Genomic DNA, 17,537 nt, shown 5'->3' on the forward strand with positions numbered 1-17,537 from the left:
GTGTATGAGAGGTAGAAAGGCGCGAAAGGAGTATCATTGGCAAAGACAAGAAGTGCTAGCATGCAAAGAGAGGACCACAGTCTGTCTTGTATCTGTGGAAGAAAGAAATCCAAGGACGTTCTAATGTGCGGATCAAAAGAAGGGAGTTCCAAGTGTAATTACCAAAGTTTTACCATGAGAAGGTGGACAAGCCATGAGATATGTGATATAAGATTCTCAAATGTTCTTTGTGGGTGTAATTGATGATCACACCTTAGCTTCAGACAGATTCTTTTGAGACTTCGAGGGGTACAGATTTCTTTGCTTTTTTTCTATTGTGTGGCTTCATGCTATATAATACCTTTGATTTGAGAGGATTTCTACAGAAGCTCTATACAATGCTGACACCTTTCAGTTTTATTGGATCAAATTACTTTCCCCAGCCGTACTAATAAGGTTAGGTTTAGTTAGGTAATCTGACTTTACTCATGCATAGACAAGGGGAATATAAATCAAATTCTGATAATCAAATTCTGTTTTTAATCTTCTGCATTGCCGTTACTATAATTTCTTGTTTGTTTCATGTTGTTTCGGCTTAATATTGTTAAACGGTTTGGTCTACGATTAGTGATTCTGTTGTTTTACAATGCATATTTACGACTAGTGTCGTGATAGTGTATATCAGCTTGGTTTTGAATTTGTAATACATCTATACTTAATCCCATCTACCAACTTTGGGTCCTCACTGTGAGGCCAAATGGGTTACACTGAAAATCAAATTTGGGGATGATGTTAACTCCTCTTTATTCTTCAGGCATCTAGAAAGTTCTGTTGCAGGGTATTAGACTTGGCATCCTTGGCGTCATTTTCCCTGACTTTTTGCCTCTATCTCCTGTATTTCTGACGGCTTAGATGCTTTGGGCACTTTGCAACTGCGGATCAGTGTCAAAGTACAATTGCTCCCGTATAAATTGTTATTATGATTGGTTAGATATGATTGCCATTTTTGATTTACTGGTAAGTCCCTAGTACAGTGCACTGAGTGTGCCCAGGGCCTGTAACTCAAATGCTACTAGTAGACCTGCAGCACTTATTGTGCCACCCACTGAGCAGCCCTGTAAGTGTATCTCAGACCTGCCACTGCAGGGTCTAAATGCGCAGTTTTAATCTGCCATGTCGACAGGCCCCTACAATCCATTTTCTTACATTTTGCTACGTTGTTGTGTGCCACATGGGCTGAAGTTCACGCTAGTTCACTTTGTGCACTCACCGTGTAGCACCCTGTTTTCAACTGTTTTTACCTGTTTCATGCTCACCACGATATTCTGAGAGTCAGTTTTCACAGGGAATATGAGAGAATACACATACCTATAACTGCAATATACTTACCTATGTGATTTGTTCTCTTTCCACAGGTAGTCCCAGTACTACCAGGTATCTGACTAGTTAGTCGTATGGTTGATGTGAGTGTGCGGCCACAACACCATTTGAGTTTTAGTTGTAGATAGTATACCCCCACTTTTTTGGTCCTGACGAATTGCCGGCAAACTATTCATTTGGCGAGAAACATGTTGACTTATCACCGATAAGAGCACCATAACCTGAGACATAAACCTCAGCCTAGCACCTTATATCTTTTGTTTTTACTTAGGGTAGGAGACCCTTTGATTAATGTTGTTGTCACTGGTACTCCCAACCCTATTTTAGATTTACTTGAAACACACATTCATCTACACACACTAGGCCCCTCACCCCCACGTCACCAAATGGCTGTTGGAAAAATATCTACGCTAAAGTGCCCCTACTATAGGGAGCCCGTCGGGTATTGCACCGCCGACCCGACGAGGAGCAGCCCGATGATGAAGCATGGCACCCTACTGGGTGTGTGAGGGCATTATAATCCAATGAAATGGATTCCCAACTTTGAACCACTCTGGTCAGGTTGGTCTATATTCCCTTTATCTGACTCTCACTTCAGAGGAACAGCATAATTCTTTTGTCTAGACTTCCCTTGGGGTCTTTATGCTGGACCTGCCCAAAAGCCCTTTGTCCCCTATTTGAGTACTAGTTTCAGCACGGGCCACCCCCGTGGGACCTTTCTGGTGGGTAAAACTATTGTTGTCCCCCAACTGACCACCTTGACACTGCTAGACTTGAGTCAGTGTCCCTTGAGCATTCGAATTTTCAACTATTCCTCCAACACGCCTGACCTCTACAACATGGAGGGCCAGGGTCTGAGTTATGGAGAAGATATAGCAGCAGAGATACTGAGGGCACCATCTATTCTGGGAGCAGAAGGAGGTGCAGCAACAGGAAGCCAATCAGAGGACTGGCAATCCCTTACAGCTATGAAAAGAGAATGGGTCAGGATTACCTTACATGGAGCCCTAATGACCAAATATTTGAGGGCCAATATAGCACTGAATGGCCTACTAATAAGAAACTTCCCCCTTATTTTCCGTGAGTACATTCAAGATAGAATGGTCCCAAATCTCATGGAAATGCATGCGGGACCTATTTATACTGATAATCAACTCAGCCAAAAGACTAGCTGATGACTTATTAGCAAGGATTCAAATAGCAGAAAGCGCTCTGAAAAGCTCTATTCCATCGGCCAGCTTCAAATCTAAGCTTACAGAATAGAACAACGAATTGCATAACATAAGGAATATCTTATGAAACAAAAAGTGGTGAAACTACTGAAAGATATCCGTAGATTTAACAAAGAGAAAGTATATCCGTACCTGAAACAGGACTTTGTCCCTCCTGACACCAACAATATCTCAGACACAAGCTCCAATTCCACTAGGAGGGGCTTATCCAGCAACAGTGATTCCAGCACAGAGAACTGGAATAATAATCACACCAGCAGAGGTGGCCGACAAGGCTTCCAAGGGTCCCCTTTGCCCCATTACCCGGGACCAGCGTATTGGCAATACCCCATGTTTCCTCAGGGCTCCCAACCCTTCTGCCCTCCATGCATGAGCCAACCTTTTTAGGCAGAGGTTGGGGCAAAGCACGTGGGCGAAGAAGAGGTAATCAACAAGACAAGAGGGTACAATGGGAAGAACCACAACAACGTGGTGGATACACGGAGCCACACCAAGAAGAGAATCTGATCGTAAACCTATCTCCCAGATCTCTAACAGAGATAGAACACAGAGTTCTACAAAACGGCTTGGGGTTTGTGCCCACCCCTAGGGTGGACAAGTTCAAACAACATTGTGAATTACAAAAATTATTTTGTAAGGTACACCTCAGAGCCTTCATCGATAGGGACGCCCTCCCAAGAAGCTAGTGACTCTGGCCTACACAAACCCTCCACGTTCACTCCAAACACCAGTATGGTACCCCACAAGGTTATCACTTTTGAACAGGCTGTCCTCAAAGACTTACAGAGGGAGTCTGACTCGAGACACTCCAGCAACATCACCAGTGGAGAGTTGTCAGCTGTCACATCCCTGGCGAATGATTCCTCCATCACAATTAAACAACCTGATAAGGGCGGGGCATGAGTAATCATGGCCACTACTGATTATGACACTGAGTGTTTGAGACAACTGAGTAATCGACATTATTACACCCCCATTACCAGTAGTCCAGTGACACGTTTAACCACAACGATAACTGCGCTTGTCTTTGCAGCCGAAACCCAAGCCTGGATAAGCAAGAAGGAAGCTGATTTCCTCATGAAAAAAGACCCCACGAACCCCTATTTTTATATTTTACCCAAAATACATAAGGGGGTCACACCAGTACCTGGCCGCCCTATCGTATCGGGCATAGACTCTATTCTTGAACCCTTGTCGCAATTTTGTGACCATTTCTTGCAACCACTGGTCAGGTAAATACCGTCCTACATACAGGACACCACTGATGTGCTACGCCTACTTTCAGAATTCCATCCTACGAGCAATATTGATTTCCTCATCACTCTAGATGTTGAGGCGCTCTACACCAACTTCCCACAAAGAGCAACGCTAGATGTGATAAAGGAGGCATTAAGCTTGGCACCTTGGGATTTCCCCACACCACCCAGTTTCATTCTTGAATGTGCTACCTTGGCCCTGACCAAATTTTTTTTCGAGTTTAAAGGACAGTTATACCACCAGACGCAAGGTACTTCCATGGGGAGTACCTTCGCTCCAAGCATAGCTTGCTTGTACATGGCGGCTTTTGAGGGTCAGCTCATTTTCCATGATTCAAATCCCTATCATCCAAACATACGCCTATGGAAGAGATTCATAGATGACATTCTTGTGTTCTGGTCAGGTGACTTAACATCATGTGAAGAATTTTGTGCTTGGATGAACTTACTGAACCCATACCTGAGATTCACTAGCATAATCTCCCAGAACCAGATACCATTCCTAGATCCCACGATCAAACTTGAACAGGGGGGTTTGACGACCACCATGTACAGAAAAACAACAGATCACAACAGTCTGTTACTCTACAGTATTATTACCCTCGCGCCCTAAAAGAGAACCTCCCCTTTGGGCAATTTTTAAGGGTGATAAGAAATTGCAATAACATTGAAGACTACAGAACTGAGTCAGAAATACTGGCAAAAAATCTAGCGGCACAGCGATATCCCCCACGAAGTATTGCCATCAGCAGAAAGAGAGCTGGAAACAATAATCGCAAAGCGCTTTTAGAACAGAGAGAAAAGATCCCCAATGATACACTCACCTGTGTCACCACTTTTACACCTGCGTCCAACACACTCAGTAAAGTGATCAGGAAGCACTGGGGCATACTCAATACTGGTTCCATGGCATTGGATCTACCATGCTTTGCTTTTAAGCGCTCGCGAAATTTGAAAGATATGTTAATTCACACCAGGCCCAAGACATTGACACCGGCTGTCCAAAGAACCCTATGGGATTTACCACCAGTCAAGTGCCACTATCCCTGTGGGTCTTGTACGGCGTGCACTTTCACCTCAATACATAACACCATCACTTTTACCAATTCCTTCACTTGGGAATTGCGGGAACATACCAACTGCAATACATCAAACTGTATTTATTTGATCACCTTTCCCTGCAATCTACAATATGTAGGGATGACCACCCGCCCCATCAAGACACGCATTGCTGAACACTGCAGCAACATTAGCTGCCAGAAAATAAATACGAAAATGTGCTCCCATTTCCTTGAATTGCGCCATTCGCCCGATTCATTGAAATGGGTGATCCTAGAGACATTCAGTAAGATCACCAAAAATGCTCTCTTTCTGAAGGAGCCGAGATGGATACACCGATTATCCTCACACACCCAAGGATTAAATGATGATATACCTTGGAGTGCACTGAGGGTATGACTCGCCATTGTACATATCCATTCCTTAATACATCAATGGGATGTACACATTTCTGAACACTGTGAACAACCTCTAATCACGAGAATCTGCAGATATACATTATGGCCTCACAGTGGCATCACGCATTAATACCAAGGCTCATAACATCGCTCCAATATGGCCGGTCCTCCTGTAATAAACACTGTTTGACAGGAACGCCAATTGGGCATAACCTTGCAAGTATTAACAATTGAATCTGCAAATATTTATTGTGAACGATGGCGCTACACATAAAAAAATTCCCGATGTCAACATCGCTACGATGTGGCCGCCATTATTATCATCCTGTGATGATTACTATTTTTTTTTTTTAAAGGTCTGTTTTTATTTTCTATGAACAAAGTAGGACAGAGGTCCAAAATGATACAGCGTTAAGCCTACACCCCCTTTAGGGCCAGCCGCGTTTCACCCAAGACTCCCCGAGAATCTGTAGAGGCATGAAATGAAGAGACAATTGTAAACACAGCATGTTGCCTACAACCCTTAATGGGCCGGCTGTGTGACATTGTATATATAGCAATATTAGGGTGGTGTGCGAAGTCTTAGGATCTTTTTAGTACAACAGCAAGAACAGAGAAAACACGGGCCTGAGACCCATCTAAAGTGGATAGTGATGAAGGAGTAGAAAAAGATCAGAAGAGAGGGAAAGAAGAAAAAGTAGGGAAGTAGGCAACTGTAAAAGTAACCAGGCAGGCGGGCGGGTATATGCGCACAGAAGTGCATGGTGTTGAGAGCGCATATTTTGAGGCCTGTCGCAGGGGACGTCCTCCAGGACTGGTGTAGTTATGCAAGAAGTCTATTGGGGTCTGACGGAAGTATGGCATCTTCAAACATTCGTAGCGCTCTAAGCTTGGAAGGTAGATAACGCGCATGCTCTACTTTGCATAGATGTTGGACTAAGGGTCGCCAAACAGCAGTGAAGCGGGTGTCGCGCGATTGCAGCCGTGCTGTAAAAAGTTCCATGGTTATGACATGCCATAAGCGCGTGAACCATGCAGTGATTGGGGGAGGTTCTGTTTTTTTCCAGTACAGCTCTATAAGTTGTTTAGCCGCCCCTAGCATATGTAGTGCTATAGTCCAGTCGCTGCGGGTAAGCGCCTTTAAGTTGGTTGGTTTAAGGCCCAAAAGGATCGTGGTTGCAGACTCAGGCAGGGGGAAGCCCAATACCTCCTTAATATGACTAAGGACTTCCTTCCAGAGCAGGGTCAAGAGCGGACAGGCCCACCAAATGTGAATGAAATCCCCAGAAGTATTCAAACATCTCCAGCACAATAGGGACACGGCAGGGAACATTTTGTGCAATCGGATAGGCGTATAATACCATTGTGTCATAATTTTATAGGCATTCTCCCTTTGCGGGATGCTGCGATAGACCCCAGGGATATCCCCCCAAAGGCGTCTCCACTGTGACGGTGTGATTTCCGTGGTTGACGCTGATTGCCATTGACACTGACACGAATGCGCATTTATTATTGGAGGGTGCTGTAAGATCTGGTATGTCCGAGAAATAAGGCCTTTCGAGTCATTGAAGGATCGGACAAGTCGCTCAAAGGGGGTGAATGGTCGAACAGTGGCCTGTTGTATCTCAGGTGAGGACAACCAATGCCGCAACTGGGCATATTGTAGTCTCGCACTCAGCGGGAGACAAAAGTCCTCCCTGCACTGTGCAAATGTCTTAAGCAGTCCCCCTCTATACAGGTATCCGATCACTCTGTAACCCCCCTGTAGCCAGATGGTGAACGTGTGCGAATGGAGGGCTGGAGGGAATAGTGGGTTACCAGCAATAGGGGTATGAGGGGAAGGGAAGGTTGTTAATCCCTTACGCACTGCTACTTTGTCTCATATATCCAGAACTGTTTTAGTAGGTGCCGCAATATAGGGACTGCGTGAGCGCGCCTTACGATGGTGCCACGCAAGGTCCCAGATGGAGCGTCCAGTTGCCGTCCTGTCCATATGAAACCAGATCTTTTCACTTTCAACAGCTATCCACTCCGAGACAAAGCGGAGATGTGATGCCCAATAATAATCCAAAAGATTAGGGCATGCTAGCCCCCCTCTATCTCGCGGCAACATGAGGGTCTTTTGAGAGAATCGCGGCCTACGCCTGCCCCAGATAAAGCGAGTGAGGTCCTGCTGCAGACTCTGTATTTGGTGCTGCGGGATAGAGGTGGGAAGACATTGAAATAAATATAAGATTTTAGGGAGTATCGACATTTTCACAGCGTTAAGCCTGCCCAACCAGGAGAGAGTTAGGGATTTCCAACCCCGTAGATCCTCCAAGACGGTTCTCCTGCATTCACGCCAATTGACCTGGGTCCATGAGCCCAAGGAGGGGTTCAATTGAAACCCTAAGAACCTGATGGATACCGTGGCCCATTGATAAGGGGCAAGCGTTTTCAACACTGGTATCTCCTCCTTCGGGATCGTAAGATTCATATCCCAAGATTTGCCGTAGTTACTTTTAAGGCCGGAAGCCTGGTCAAAGGACTGTAGTAGATTGTGAAGCGCCGGAAGGGAGGTGTGTGGACGCGAGAGGGTGAGAATAAGATCATCCGCGAAGAGCGCCACCTTGTTCTGCCTGCCTTCAAGAGAAATGCCATGTATGTCTGCATTCTGTCTGATCATTTCTATTAAGGGCTCTACCACCAGGGCAAACAACAGGGGTGACAAGGGGCACCCCTGCCGAGTACCTCTGTGTATGGAAAAAGGATCTGTGAGTTGTCCATTAACCCGAACCCGAGCTTGCGGGGATAGATATGGGGCCATGATCATGGATATCATGTTCCTGCCTAGTCCAATCTTTTGCAGCAACGCGCGAAGAAAACCCCGGTCTACCCGATCAAATGCCTTCTCCGCGTCAAGCGAGAGAAGGCAGGCTGGTATATTCCTGTGCTGTGCTTTCCCCACCAGGTGTGCGATTCTACGCACATTGTCCGCTCCCTGCCTATTGCGAATGAAGCCCACTTGATCTGGCTCCACTAGGCCAGGCATGTGGGGGTCCAAGCGTCTGGCAAGCATTTTGGTGTAGATTTTGAGGTCCGTATTCAGCAAAGCAATGGGACAATACGAGGCACACATCGCAAGATCTTTTCCCGGCTTGGGCTATTTCAGCCATACCCATGGAGGGCGTCAGCCCTTTCATGTCTGAGAAGGAATTGTAGAGACGCAAGAGATGTGGCTGGAGTTGTGGTAGGAACATACGGTAGAATACCAGTGGCAGGCCATCTTGTCCTGGTGTCTTCCCAAGAGGGAGATCTTTCAGCGCTGCCATCAATTCCTCCGCCGTAAGGGGATCTTCCAATTGTTTGGCATGATGTGGGTGAATTGGAGTCCAGGGGCATTGGTTCAAAATATCATCAATATGGTCTGGGGAAGGCGGTTCCGCCGCATAGAGGGCAGCGTAATAGGCCCTGTTCGGATATTCGCTATATGAGCCTTCGCTGTGCATGTCCTCAAACGATTCTGCCCACCTCGTACCCCCCTTGTCCCCCCTCAAAATATCTTTGTTTTAAGGCTAGCAGGGATCGTTCAGCTCTATTGGTGCGCAGGGCACGAAGCGGGCCCCAAAGGTTCGCAAGTCGCCTCCTACCCGCGAGCAAGGGATGTCCCTGATCTTGCTTCTCCAGCATCTTAATATCCTTGGAAAGGCTATCCTCCAGACGGCGGGCTTCCCGCGCCCGTGCGATCGACAAAGAAGTGATGTGGCCGCGGATGGTAGCCTTAAAGGCATCCCACACTACAGAAAAGGGGGTCTCAGTGAGGGCATTGGTCACGAAATAAGAGTCAATAGTGGTCCGTATGCTCTCCGCATCAGTCGGGTCGTGCAAGACATGCAGCGGCAAGCGCCACCACGGAAGGCGAGCAGAGCAAGCGGCCGAATCCTGTAAGATGAGCTCCATGTGGACATGGTCAGATAGCGATATATCAGACATAGACGCCCCCAACGTGTCCCTCATGATGTCGTGCGAAATAAAAAGATAATCAATACGCGAGTACGAATGGTGAACATGGGAGTAGTACGAGTAATCCCGCACCTCCGGAGAGTAATATAGCCATACGTCTAGCAGGCCAAGGTCTGCCATCTGTTTCCGGAGTGCAGAGGACATGGCCCCCGTCCTGTTGGAGGAAGCTTCACTACTTTCCATCGCAGGATCCCACACCAGGTTAAAGTCTCCCCCCAAAATTAGAGAGGAATCGCCACATGGCACATGTTCCCGTAAAAGTGTGCGGAGATAGGAGTCCTGCATCTGGTTCGGTGCGTAAACATTGCACAATGTAAGTAAGCGTCTCCCCACCCTCTCCCCTGCCCTGATGAAGCGTCCATCTGGACTGCAAAAGACTTTGAGGTCCCACTGCCTGATACCCAATCTGCATAAAATAGCCACTCCAGCCGTTTTAGTAGTTGTTGTGGCCCAGAATTGGAGGGGGTAACTTGGGTGCGCCATGCGGGGGGTATCGACCTGCAGTAGGTGGGTCTCTTGCAAAACAATAATGTCTGGGTTATGTTGCCGTATGTAACGCCACACCTGTTGCCGCTTGTTGGGAGAGTTCAGCCCCCTGACATTAAGAGTTAGCACCCTTAAGGGACCAGGAAGAGCCATGGATATAATGGGTCCCGAGTGAGCCGATCATGCCACCTCATCAAGGGTATCAGGGAGATGTAAAGGAGATACAGGAGTGTGCAGTCCCTGGCAACAAACGCACATCGCAGCCTTGGGGTCGCCCGACCGCCATACCTAGTGAGCAAAAAAGAGGAAGAGAGAAAGCGCAGACAAGTGGGAAAACAGAGAATATAAAGATGTGCAACCAACTTCGGCCAACCGGGCCACATTGTTTTGTTCCAGTCGCGGGCTGACCTACACCCTAAGGTTCGGAAAAGCCTAGAGATGTCATTCTCTCAGGAACAGAGGGGGGGGGGTGTCGTCCGCTGCTCTCTAGGTCTATCAGGCAGAGTGCTCCGGCCTCAGCTACATTGCGAAAGAGGACCTGGGGGATACATGAGCCAGTGATCAGGATGGTGGAGAGTCCGGGCCTGACTCTTGTGTGTCCCCTTCCAAGGACCGTATGTGCTCTATAATGTCCTGTTTGGCCTGCAAGGACGCTTGTTCAGTGAAGGGCGATGAGTGTCTGTGCCGGTGCACGGTCGACCAGGTTGGCTTGGCAGGCACCCGCGTAGAAGGTGAAGGGCGAGTGGGGCTGGTGAGGAAGAAAGTCGGAGCAGTTGAGCCGCATCACTGTAGGATCGAATCACCCTGCGCTTGGACTCCCACATAAAAATAAGAGCAAATGGGTGGCCCCACTGATAGGGGATGTTCAGGCTCTGCAATTTGTCCGTCACAGGTTTAAAGTCACGGTGGCGGTGCAGGGTAGTGGGTGCCAGGTCCTGGAAAATCTGGATTTTGTGCCTCTCGTATGTAAGATCTGGCTTGGCTCGGCTGACCGATGTATAGCTTCTTTTTCAGTAAAAAAGTGGACCCTGGTTAAAATATCCGGAAGGAGGCCCAACCTGCCCGCGGGCCCGGAGACGTGATGAGCGTGATCCAAAGCCGGCGGGGAGGCATCATCATCTCCCCACACCTCGTGTAGTAGCCGCACCACATAGGTCATAATGTCCTTCCCTTCCGCTCCAAGAGGAACACCCCGAACGCGGAGATTATTCCGGCGGCTTCTATTTTCCAGGTCCTCCTGCTTTAGTTGTAGTTGTGTTGGTCTTCCTGGATGGGTAAGCGCTGCCAAAGCTGTTCCTGGTCTTCTGTACGGGCATCAACCGTCTTCACCAGCCCATCTACCCGCTCGCCCAAATCTGTGACTTCTCTCCGGAGTTCCCGAACACAGGAGTGCACTTCCGTCCGCAGGGAGCCAATCTCGGTCTTCAATTCTGACATGAAGGAAGACAAAAAAGCCTGTGTCACCAGCGGTGAGTCCTCCCCGCCTGTGGGGCCCCCTCAGCAGGTGCGGACGAGCCCACCTTGCCCCACATCGCCGCCACCGAATTGTCCTTGGTTGTCGGCCATGGAGCGTCTTTGCCTCTGTTAGTGCGTGTCATTTTTAGGCTCTAGTCAGTCAATCGGCTTCCAGTCCCTAAGGGTATAAGGAGACCACCCGCAGTGCCTGCAAAGCCTGGGTCCCAATGGGAGCACCACGCCCCACCACAGTGCCCCTCAGAGGCAACCGGCCTCACCGCAGGCCGAGGCGAACCAGGCAGTTCAGAGTACAAGATCCCAACACTCAGGTTGTCGCGACAGGTCCACAGCTCCCATCCGCGCACATGTTCAGCGTCCCCTGTCTATCCTGTAGCACTCCCTCACTGATCACATCAGCCCCACTGTAAAGCGCGGTCGGGCCCCCCAGACGCAGTACAATGCCCCAGCCGCGTCGCGTGAGAAGCACCCAGGGGGGGCCCAAGGGTGCGCAAGGTCCATCACCTCATCACAGGATTGGCGCTATGTGTGTGGTGTGGAAGCCCCTCTTGTGGCTCACCAGCAGGACGGGAGGGGCCCAAGGTTTTACAAACAGCGCGGGCAAGGTCACAGGGATCGAGTTAGCATCAACATCTATACTGCCTGGTGTCGCATCGTAGAGATAGTTGGTAGGAGGTCAGCGTGAAGACCGGCAAGCAGCAGGGCTCCCCGATAGCCGCCCCGTCCCAGCCTAGTCTGCAGCGTGCCAACTCAGCTCCAGGCAAGGCACAGAATGAGAGGGCCCCACAGGGCTATGAGATGCAGGTTACCAGAAGGGGCGAACACAGGGGCGCACCAGCAGAAAGGGACCCCACCTTCCGCACCCTCTCTCATGCCGCGAGGTTGCCCCACCAATGGCCAGCAGCAGATCACTCAGGGAAGGTGCCCTCTCTGAAGTTTCTCCTGAGGCGGAAGCCGGGAGACTTAGTTGTAATTTTAAAATACTTCGCTCACTCCACTGTTTTATATTGTGCAATTTCTCCTGAGGCGGAAGCCGGGAGACGTGACTCTAATTTTAAATACTTTGTTTTTTCTACTGTTTAACTTTGTGCACTGTGTTTTTACCTGCATCTCTGGCCGTCAGATCTTGTGTGCTGGACCGTGCCCTTCTCTCACCTTTGTTGAGCACCGCTATCGGGATCCTCGCTGCCTCAGCCAGCGCGGTGACTTTGGCGGACATCTTGGGTGGGGCGCGAGTGCGGAGAGCGTTCTAGTGGTCTAGTTGACTGGCTCAGCAGGACTATAAGTCTGCATGCCACCGCGAGCGCGCTGACTTGCAGTTTCTCCTGAGGCGGAAGCTGGGAGACTTAGTTGTAATTTTAAAATACTTCGCTCACTCCACTGTTTTATATTGTGCAATTTCTCCTGAGGCGGAAGCCGGGAGACGTGACTCTAATTTTAAATACTTTGTTTTTTCTACTGTTTAACTTTGTGCACTGTGTTTTTACCTGCATCTCTGGCCGTCAGATCTTGTGTGCTGGACCGTGCCCTTCTCTCACCTTTGTTGAGCACCGCTATCGGGATCCTCGCTGCCTCAGCCAGCGCGGTGACTTTGGCGGACATCTTGGGTGGGGCGCGAGTGCGGAGAGCGTTCTAGCGGTCTAGTTGACTGGCTCAGCAGGACTATAAGTCTGCATGCCACCGCGAGCGCGCTGACTTGAAGTTTCTCCTGAGGCGGAAGCCGGGAGACTTAGTTGTAATTTTAAAATACTTCGCTCACTCCACTGTTTTATATTGTGCAATTTCTCCTGAGGCGGAAGCCGGGAGACGTGACTCTAATTTTAAATACTTTGTTTTTTCTACTGTTTAACTTTGTGTACTGTGTTTTTACCTGCATCTCTGGCCGTCAGATCTTGTGTGCTGGACCGTGCCCTTCTCTCACCTTTGTTGAGCACTGCTATCGGGATCCTCGCTGCCTCAGCCAGCGCGGTGACTTTGGCGGACATCTTGGGTGGGGCGCGAGTGCGGAGAGCGTTCTAGCGTTCTAGCGGTCTAGTTGACTGGCTCAGCAGGACTATAAGTCTGCATGCCACCGCGAGCGCGCAGCGGGCGAGCGCAGCGGGCGCGCCGCCAGCGCGCCGAAGGCGCGCTAAAGGCAAGCCCGTCTGCGCCCGTCCGCGACCGTTCGGGACCAGGGGCCATGACCCCTGTCCCCCAGTCTTACCAAATAAAGTCCTACAGCGCTGACGATCTACTAAAGTTGCGCGACCTTAGGAATACAGAATGCCTGCACTCTTTACACGTCTTAGATCTCCCCGCGATCTGCCCTCTATGTAACCATGTGTTCTACAGTTCTCTGTCTACCCCTTTTAAACAAGTCTTTAAGCTGCTGCTCCTTAACTGTAGATCTTTACCGAAGCACCAGCTCGAATTCAAGCTGCTGTTGGAGGAACACAAACCCGACGTATGCTTCTTGACAGAAACCTGGCTTACGCCACACTCTGACCCAGACACCGTTGCTGCCTTGCCTCTGGGCTTTCAGATTTTACGCAAGGATCGCTCGACTGGTAGAGGAGGCGGCCTGGCAATCGTTTACAAGGAACAATATTCCTGTAGAAGTATGACCAGTGTTATTCCCGATTGCGAAAGCCTTGCCTTCGGTATCAACTTTTCCCCCAATACCTGCTTCTCGGGCACCCTGGTCTACAGGCCCCCGGGCTCCTCGAGTCAGTTCCATAAGGCCTTGCCTTCGCTCTTAGCTGAAGACGTCACCACATTTTCAAATTATACAATGTTGGGTGACCTTAACCTTCACTTCGATACTGTTCATGACCACATCGCTACTGAGCTGTTGAATGATCTAGCGGCTCTTCAACTGGAGCAGCTGGTTGATTCTGCCACTCATGCTAAGGGCCATTTACTGGATCCTGTGTTCAGCAACTGTCCCGACCTTAAGGCTGAACCCCCTATTGCTCTGCCATGGACAGATCACCTGCTTGTCCCCCTTTCGTGGTCTACCTATACCTCTCCCCGGGCTATTCACCAGGAAAAGAACTTCAGGAACTGGGCAAAACTCCCTACAATACCCTGGTCTAAGTGCCTCGCGAGTTCACGTCCTTGCCCCAAGAGAGATCTCAATGTAGCCAATCGGGAATATGAAGAATGGATCTCGCGTTCTCTTGAGACCATCCTTCCCCTCCAAAAAATTACCACCAAACGTTTGCAAAAGTCCGCCCCCTGGTTCTCTGAGGAACTCAGGGAAAAAAAGAGGGACTGTAGGAAAATTGAGAGGCGATGGCGAATTGATTTTCTTTCAAGTGAGAAAATACGGTATAGAAAGGCTATTAGAGCGTATAAAAATGAGGTTAAACTCGCTCAAGCTACCTATTTTTCCGCTCAAATCCTGCAGGCCAAATCCAAACCTAAGGAAATTTTTAAAGTAGTAAAAAGCCTTATCAAACCTCCCCCGCCACCCATTTTACTGGATAACACTCTACTACACTGTAACAACTTAGCAACGTTCTTCCATCCAAAACTTCTTTTAATATATTCTTCCTTCTCTGACGCTGACGCAGATCAGACTTCTCAAACTCAGCCCTGCCATGTGAAATCTCCCCCCCAACCCATGGCTAATTTGGAATGTTTCCCCATATTGGAACAGAACGCTGTTGAGTCACTAGCACGGCAGGTGAAATCTGGGTCTCCCTGCGACCCTGCCCCTCCTAAGGCCATGATGTCGGTTATTCAGACGGTCCTTCCCACCATCAAGGACCTTCTCAACGCCTCTCTTACGGCAGGCGTTGTCCCAGCACCCTGGAAGCAGGCCATGGTTCGTGCCTTGCTTAAAAAGCCCAATCTGGACCCCGACGACTTCAGTAATTATCGCCCCATTTCCCTGCTCCCATGGATAAGTAAAATCTTGGAGAAGCACATCAACATCCACCTTATGGCTTTCCTGGAGGCCAATCAGCTGCTAGACATCACCCAGACTGGCTTCCGACCAAAACATGGGACGGAGACTGCCTTACTGGCGGTAACCGAAGAAGCCAGGAGGATGATGGATCAGGGAGGATCAGTGGCAGTGATCCTCCTTGATCTAAGCGCAGCTTTCGACACAGTGAGTCATGACGTGCTTCTCTGTCGTCTCTCTGAAACAGGAATCTCGGGCAAGGCTTTAAGTTGGTTCACATCCTTTCTAAGCAACAGATCCTTCCGGGTCTTTGAGGGAGACACTGTCTCCACTAGTAAACCTCTCACCTGTGGGGTCCCGCAGGGCTCATCACTGAGCCCTGCACTGTTCAATGTTTACATGCGACCGCTGGCTGAGATCGTCCGCCCATTTGGCATCAAAATAGTGTCTTACGCGGACGATACTCAGCTAGTGGTATCCCTTGCACAGGAGAACAACGGCCCCATGCAAAAAGGACTAAGGGACTGTCTGGAAGCTGTGAAAGTGTGGATGACAAGATCTTTCCTCAAACTCAATGGGAGCAAAACAGAGCTGATGTTTCTGGGGCCTGCTGCCCCCACTTCCTTCGACCCTTTTTGGCCCCCCTGCCTTGGCACCCCGCCTGTCCCTAAGGACAATATAAAAAGTCTGGGCATTTGGCTGGATAAGGCTCTAACACTCAACACCCAAGCCACAAAGTTGTCTGCAACCTGTTTTGGCCTGCTCAGGATGCTTAGGAAAGTGCTCCCATTACTACCCATGGAGGCCAGGCAAGTCACTGTACAGGGTTTGATACAGTCTCGACTTGACTTCAATAATTCTCTATACCTAGGCGCCCCCGAATACACCCTCCGCAAGCTGCAGACAGTGCAAAATTGTGCTGCCCGCACACTACTTCAACTGCCCCGGAAAATATCAGTAAAACCCGGACTGAGGAAACTGCACTGGCTCCCGGTCCGTCAAATAATTTTTTTTAAAGCACTGTGCATTGCTCATCAGGCCTTCTGGGATACTGGCCCGGCAATCTGCCGGAACCTCATGACTCATTATCATCCCACAAAGCACCTCCGATCCAGTCAGGCCTACTTAGCAACTGTACCAAGAGTTAGAAGAATGCGGTCTGGTGGCAGGATGTTTTCATTCAATGCCGCCAAACTATGGAACCTCCTGCCCCCTCAACTCAGATCCAACTCCAATCTCTCTTCATTCCGTAAACTCTTGAAAACTTTTCTTTTTACTTTCCAAAATTAGCTTCCCGAAGTGTCCCGGCCAGCCCTCACTCCATTCTTCAAGTAGCGCTTGGACGCCTTTTGGCAGCAACTGCGCTTTATAAATCCACTTTTCATTTCATTTCATTCATTTCATTTCATTTCTGCATCAGCCCACCTCCAGCAGACTCCCGGGCCTTCTCCCTGTCCTGCGTCAGCTCCAGAAGGACCGGGGAGGCTCAAGGCGTTGGGCCCGGTGGTGTAAAAGGCTGTAGTGCTGCACCAGGCAATGCGAGTGCGAGCCCCCGGGACACTCACAAGGCCCGCAACATTACTTCAAGGCCGCATTCGTCAATTTAGGTAGCATGCTATTTCCTGCTACCTATTGCTTACTCGCTCCCCTACCACTCTGTGCGATTGTTGTGTGCGACATTACTCTGGCCGATTTATTTATTTATTTAGTATGCAATGTTTGTGCTACATATGGCTTACCTGAACCCCCATCAAAACACTAATACAACCTGGGTCTGTGATTAAGCAAAGAAATTACACAAAGTGGTCTAGGTGAACCCCATTCTCAACGTGACAACTCTATAGGAGAGCACTCCCTTTAACAGGACCCATCAATCACTTAAGGTGGTTAATTGTTATTATCATCTGGGTCTGTGTACTCCAACCAGCAGGACCAGTTCATGAAACAGTGATCCGGTCACTAGCATAGAAGGAGCAACCAAGGAGGATTGTCACCTGATCTCTCACGAGTATTGTCTTGGATGAGGTACTACCCATAGATCAAAGGTGGGAGATCCTAAAAATCAGCAGTAAAATCATAATAGTGAGATTTAAAAATGGCTAAGGGTGCTCAAAAGTTCTTTATTAGTAGAGGACCCCTGTCACGTTTAAAAAGCAAAATGGCAATATGGCATAATTTAAATTGACATTATGCTATTGTCCATAGCAAGTACGGTACCTGAACCCCCACCACTCTGTGTGGAATGCAGATCAAGCAATACGGAGCATTAGACATTTTTGTCGTCAATTTCGCCAGCACGTAATTTTCCCAAAACTAAGCTTACTCAATCCCCCAACACTCTGTGAGAAGCGCATGCCTGGCTACACCAAATGCCCCATCATGC

The sequence above is a fragment of the Triturus cristatus genome, chromosome 3_2 (genome assembly GCF_964204655.1).
Source record: "Triturus cristatus chromosome 3_2, aTriCri1.1, whole genome shotgun sequence".
Classification (NCBI taxonomy): domain Eukaryota; kingdom Metazoa; phylum Chordata; class Amphibia; order Caudata; family Salamandridae; genus Triturus; species Triturus cristatus.